The following is a 6,051-nucleotide window of genomic DNA, read 5'->3' as shown; positions in this document are numbered from 1 at the left end:
TGTTAGTGGAAAATAAGTTCATCTACCAACAAAATTTCTAAAATGTAAAATTTTTATTTTTAGGAAATAAATTAAAATGAAAAGAATTTTATTTTCTAATGTATTTATTTTTACGTAGGAAATATAACATTGAATATAAACGAAGGTACTTTTCTATGCTTTTCGTGTATTTTATTGAATGGTGAGAAAGTTTGAATTGAAAGCTTCTTCGAAGCACTGCGCGTGTGTCCAATCGAGCGGCTGAGGAAGTCAAACCAAAGGATCCAAGTCAATGTTCAATGCTTTTGTTCTATCAGAAAAATCAAATCTCTGAATAATTGCTTCCCATACATACACGTTATAAAGGATTTTATTTGCATATACTACCATATTAAACTCCTTGAAAATCTTTAAATCTCTCACTGAATTCTGGGCCATCGCCCTTCTGTTATTACTACAAGATCGAATCTTTCAAGATTTAAGGTGGAGGGAGGGAGGGAGAGAGAGCTGAGTTTGTTTAGTGCTTCTCTCTTATCATATTTTCTGGCACATGTCACTGTTTCTTGCATTTAGCGTCTGCATCATCTTCCTGTTTGGTGAAGTTTTCATCCACCCTTTGTTATAGAACATTTTAATAAGGTTTTGGTGACATCTGTGACTCTCTGAGTTATTGGGTTCGAGGCCTTTTCTTGGGGCTGATAGAAAAGAATATTTCATTTATTAAAGCTTTACTGCCTAGCTTTCATTGTCAGTTGCATTTCCGCTTCTCAAAATGAGAGGAGAGAGAAGGAAGAAGCTGCATCTGAGCAAGATCTACTCTTTCAAATGTGGGAGAGGTGGATTCAAAGAGGAGCATTCACAGATTGGGAGACCTGGTTTTCAAGAGTGGTTGTTTGCAACCAGCCTGATGGTACCGACAGCGGTATTAGGCATTATGCCTCAAATTATGTGAGAACCACCAAGTATACAGCTGCAAGTTTCTTGCCCAAGTCTCTGTTTGAGCAGTTTAGGAGAGTGGCTAACTTCTACTTCCTTGTCATCGGCTGCTTGTCCTTCACGCCTTGCGCCTTATTCCGCTGTCAGCGCCATCATTCCGTTGATTGTGATCATCGGAGCAACCATGATTAAAGAGTTCATTGAAGATTGGCAACGGAAGAAGCAGGTAATTTTTATTGCCTCATCCTATTTTTCACATTTGTAGTCCACCCACATTAATGCTGTTGATGATTCTTTTATTAGATTGATTGATTTATTGAATGGTGTTAATTGATTTCTGAATATTCAGTGTTGTGCATCTTAGGTGGTTGGAAATGGTTTTTGGAATTATTGTGTTGTAGGAATTAGATGGACAATTTATGGAAAGTGACAAGAGTCATGCCTTTTATTTTCTGTTTCATCTGCTTGATTTTTTTCTTAATTGAAACAAGGAGAAGCAGTGAAAATTTAGGGCTATTTTTTCTGATGATGAAATGTTTTGGGAATTTTAGGATATTGAGATGAACAATAGGAAGGTGAAGGTGCATCAGGGTGATGGATTTTTAAGCACACTGAATGGAGAAATCTGAGAGTGGGTGATTTAGTGAAGGTGGAGAAGGATCAATTCTTCCCTGCAGATTTAGTCTTGCTATCTTCGAGCTACGAGGATGCTATATGCTATGTTGAGACGATGAATCTTGATGGGGAGACAAATTTGAAGCTGAAGCAGGCGTTGGAAGTGACTTCATCGTTGCACGAGGAGCATGACCTTGGTGATTTCAAGGCCATTGTGAAATGTGAAGATCCTAATGCTAACTTGTACAGTTTTGTTGGGAGCATGGAGTTCGAGGAGCAGCAATACCCGCTCTCTCCTCAACAGCTGCTGCTTAGAGATTCTAAGCTGCGAAACACAGATCATATATATGGAGCAGTGATCTTCACTGGCCATGACACAAAGGTGATTCAAAACTCCACGGATCCTCCCTCGAAGAGAAGCAAGGTTGAGAAGAAGATGGATAAGATCATCTACCTTCTATTCGGTGTGCTTTTCTTGATGGCATTTATCGGCTCAGTTTACTTTGGTATTGTAACTAGGGAAGACAAGGAAGGTGGGCACCAGAGGTGGTACCTCAGACCCGAGACAGCTGACATCTTCTTCGATCCTGATAGGGCTCCCATTGCAGCTGTGTATCACTTTCTCACAGTGCTGTTGCTCTACAGCAACTTCATTCCAATCTCGTTGTACGTCTCAATAGAGATTGTGAAAGTGCTTCAGAGCATTTTCATCAATCAAGACATACATATGTACTATGAAGAAAACTGACAAGCCAGCTCACGCCGTACCTCAAATCTGAATGAGGAACTCGGCCAAGTTGACACAATTCTCTCTGATAAGACAGGTACATTGACTTGCAACTCCATGGAGTTCATCAAGTGTTCGATTGCTGGCACTGCTTATGGCTATGGTGTAACGGAGGTGGAAAGGTCGATGGCGAACAGAAAGGGATCGCCTCTGGCTGTGAGTGCAAAACATGCAATTGAGCACCCTGTTAGCCCTAAGAAGTCCTCTGTCAAAGGCTTCAACTTTGACGATGAGAGGGTCAACAATGGGAATTGGGTGAATGAGAGTCACTCGAACGTGATCCAGCAATTCTTTCGTTTATTGGCAGTCTGTCATACAGCAGTGCCTGACGTGGATGAGAATACAGGGAAAATCACTTATGAAGCTGAATCACCTGATGAGGCGGCCTTTGTCATTGCAGCCAGAGAACTTGGCTTTGAGTTCTTTAAAAGAACACAAACAAGTGTTTCTATCAATGAATTGAAACCCGTCACCGGAAAACGAGTTGAAAGGTCTGTAACTTATCTTTCTACCACATTCATACTATCATAAATGAGGACCTATTATTAGGCAATGGGTTTAACATCAACGTTTTTATTACTGTTGATAATTGATGTGGTACATGTAAGCTGATCATGCAATATCTGTGTGTTGTTTGATGCAGATCATACGATCTCTTAAGTATTCTAGAATTCAACAGTGCAAGAAAGAGAATGTCAGTTATAGTAAGAGATGAGGAGGGAAAGCTAATGTTACTTTGCAAAGGAGCTGACAGGTTGCTTTTTCTTTGCAGCTTAATGAATCACTGAAGTCGAAAGTGGCATTGCCATGGTTGTTAATACGGATGATTTCCTTTAATGCAGTGTCATGTTTGAGAGGCTTGCTAGAAATGGAAGGGAATATGAAGAGAAAACCAGAGAGCACTGCAATGAGTACGCCGATGCAGGCTTAAGGACCTTGATACTTGCTTATAGGGAGCTAAGCGAAGACGAATTTCAAGCGTTTGATTCAAACTTTTGGCTGCCAAAAACTCAGTTAGCGCTGATCGTGAGGCACTGATTGATGAAGTGACTGAAAGTATAGAAAAAGATTTGATTCTTAGGTGCCACAGCTGTTGAGGACAAGCTCCAACAAGGGGTCAGTTATGAGACAATCATGTAGAAGTATGCAGCATCCTCCCTCTTTCTCTCTCTCAAATTTATAGAGTTTGTGCTATTCCTTTCAGGTTCCAGAATGCATTGACAACTAGCTCAAGCAGGAATCAAATTATGGGTTTTGACTGGGGACAAGATGGAAACTGCTATCAACATAGGGTATATATAAATTCTTGGCCTAGTTAATATCTTGAAATTGTTTTAGAGGTGTATGATTTCAAACAGATTTCTAACTGTGAGAATATGTTTGCAGTTATGCTTGTAGTTTGCTCAGACAAGGAATGAAGCAGATTATTATCACATTGGAGAGCCCCGAGATCAAAGCTCTGGAGAAAAACGGTGAAAAGAGTGAAATTGCTAAGGTAAATTTGTTTTCTTGACAGAATCTTTCATGGTAATCTAAAGGTTCAAAATGCTGAGATTCTTGCTATTTTCTTTGATTTATTAGGCTTCGAAGCAAAGTGTTGTTCGGCAGATCACCGAAGGGAAGGCTCAGGTTGCTAAGTTGAGCACTGATGCCTTTGCCCTGATCATCGATGGGAAATCTCTTGCATATGCATTGGAAGACGACGTCAAGAAACTGTTTCTTGAGCTTGCAGTCGGCTGTGCATCAGTCATCTGCTGCCGCTCCTCCCCTAAACAGAAGGCGCTGGTGAGTTTATTTCATCGACATTCTTCATTTGTTCGGGTTATTCTACCTTTCCTTTATGTTTCTAAGGTTTCTTGTGATTTTTTAGGTGACGAGGCTTGTCAAGGATGGAACCACAAAGACGACCTTGGCCATTGGTGATGGAGCAAACGACGTTGGAATGCTTCAAGAAGCAGATATCGGAATCGGGATCAGTGGCGTTGAAGGAATGCAGGTAGAAAATGATTCCTCATAACTCAGAGCTCCATTTCTGATGCAAGCCATTCCTCCACCTTTCAAAACTGACCATATATCCTATGCAAATTTCAGGCAGTGATGTCAAGCGACATTGCAATAGCTCAGTTCCGATTTTTGGAACGCTTGCTTTTGGTTCATGGACACTGGTGCTACAGAAGGATTTCCACAATGGTAACTACTTATTACACTGATAAACAATCTTCATTGTTGTATGAAAACAACAAATCTCTGAAAATCCATCCTTTTTCAATGCAGATTTGCTACTTCTTCTACAAGAACATCACTTATGGCATCACAGTCTTCTTGTACGAGGCTTTCACATCATTTTCCGGACAACCTGCATATAACGACTGGTTCCTCTCTCTTACAATGTGTTTTTCACATCGTTGCCCGTGGTAGCTCTAGGAGTCTTCGACCAAGACGTATCAGCTAGATTCTGTCTAAAGGTAACAAACTCACACCAGCATCTCTCTCTGTCTCTTCTTATGTATAAGTAATATGCATCAATGCTGACATTTTTTTGGCAATGCAGTTTCCCATGCTGTACCAAGAAGGTGTGCAGAATCTCCTCTTCAGCTGGCGCCGCATAATTGGATGGATGTTCAACGGCCTCTGCAGTGCCATCATTATCTTCTTCTTCTGCGAAAGGGCGCTGAGCCCTCAGGCGTTCAACGAGGACGGAAAGACCGCGGATTTCCAAATCTTCGGAGCCACAATGTACACCTGCGTTGTCTGGGTCGTGAACTGCCAGATGGCACTTGCAATCAGCTACTTCACTTTGCTGCAACACATTTTGATATGGGGCAGCATTGCATTTTGGTACATTTTCCTCTTGGCCTATGGAGCTATGTCTCCATCCTTTGCCACTACTGCATACAAAGTCTTTGTCCAGTCTCTTGCAGCCACGCCTGCCTACTACTTCGTCACCTTCATCGTTGTGGTCTCTGCCCTCGTGCCTTACTTTATCTACAATGCGATCCAGATGAGATTCTTCCCAATGTACCATGGGAGGATACAGTGGATAAGGCACGAGGGGTGGTACGAGGATCCCGAGTACTGCAACATAGTGAGGCAGAGGTCGATTAGGCCTACAACCGTTGGATTCACAGCGCGTTCACTGGCACGAACGAAACCCTCTGCAGGAACGGAGCCTTGGCCGCTAGAAGGAGCATGCCATTTTTGAGCTTTTTGTTATGTACAGAAACATGCTGTGGCTGTTGTATGCCCTCATGATTTTGTAATTTTTTTTATTCTTTCAATTTTACTACATATTGTATAATTCCTCGTAGTTAGACAGCAGAATTTTGATGTAATAATGGAATAAGTTATCATGAAATAGAGATGGAGAGAGATTTGGTTCTAAAAATATCTGGCATTAAATAAAAATTCAATCTTGATTTCAAGAACATTCCTAACCATTTGATGAAAACCTTAACCTGTGCTACCTAGGATTCCAACCACGAGGGAGGAGGCTGAGGGTGTCTACACCCGATTTAGCCATGATGTTGGCAAACTCGTGAAAGCTGATGACGCCATCGCCATTGACGTCAGCCTCATGCATCATATTGGTGAGCTCGTTGTAGTGAGGGGAGAGCCCATCTTGGCCATCGCGCCTGCCAGCTCAGCTGCGGTGATGTGGCCATTTCCATCGCGGTCGAAGGCCTTGAACACCCCCAAGAGCTGGTCGTGGTTGGGAGCTTCTTTGCAAAGATCAG

The 6,051-nt window shown here is 41.8% G+C and overlaps 1 pseudogene; it reads left to right on the top strand.

Moving 5' to 3' along the window:
• Nucleotides 1–659: 659 nt before the first annotated feature.
• Nucleotides 660–5,702, top strand: LOC121789640 (annotated as a pseudogene).
• The last annotated feature ends 349 nt before the right edge of the window (nt 5,703–6,051 follow it).

This window comes from Salvia splendens, unplaced genomic scaffold (assembly GCF_004379255.2).
Source record: "Salvia splendens isolate huo1 unplaced genomic scaffold, SspV2 ctg295, whole genome shotgun sequence".
Taxonomy (NCBI): domain Eukaryota; kingdom Viridiplantae; phylum Streptophyta; class Magnoliopsida; order Lamiales; family Lamiaceae; genus Salvia; species Salvia splendens.
The sequence above is the reverse complement of the archived record's forward strand: the minus strand, read 5'-3'. Positions and strand labels throughout refer to the sequence as shown.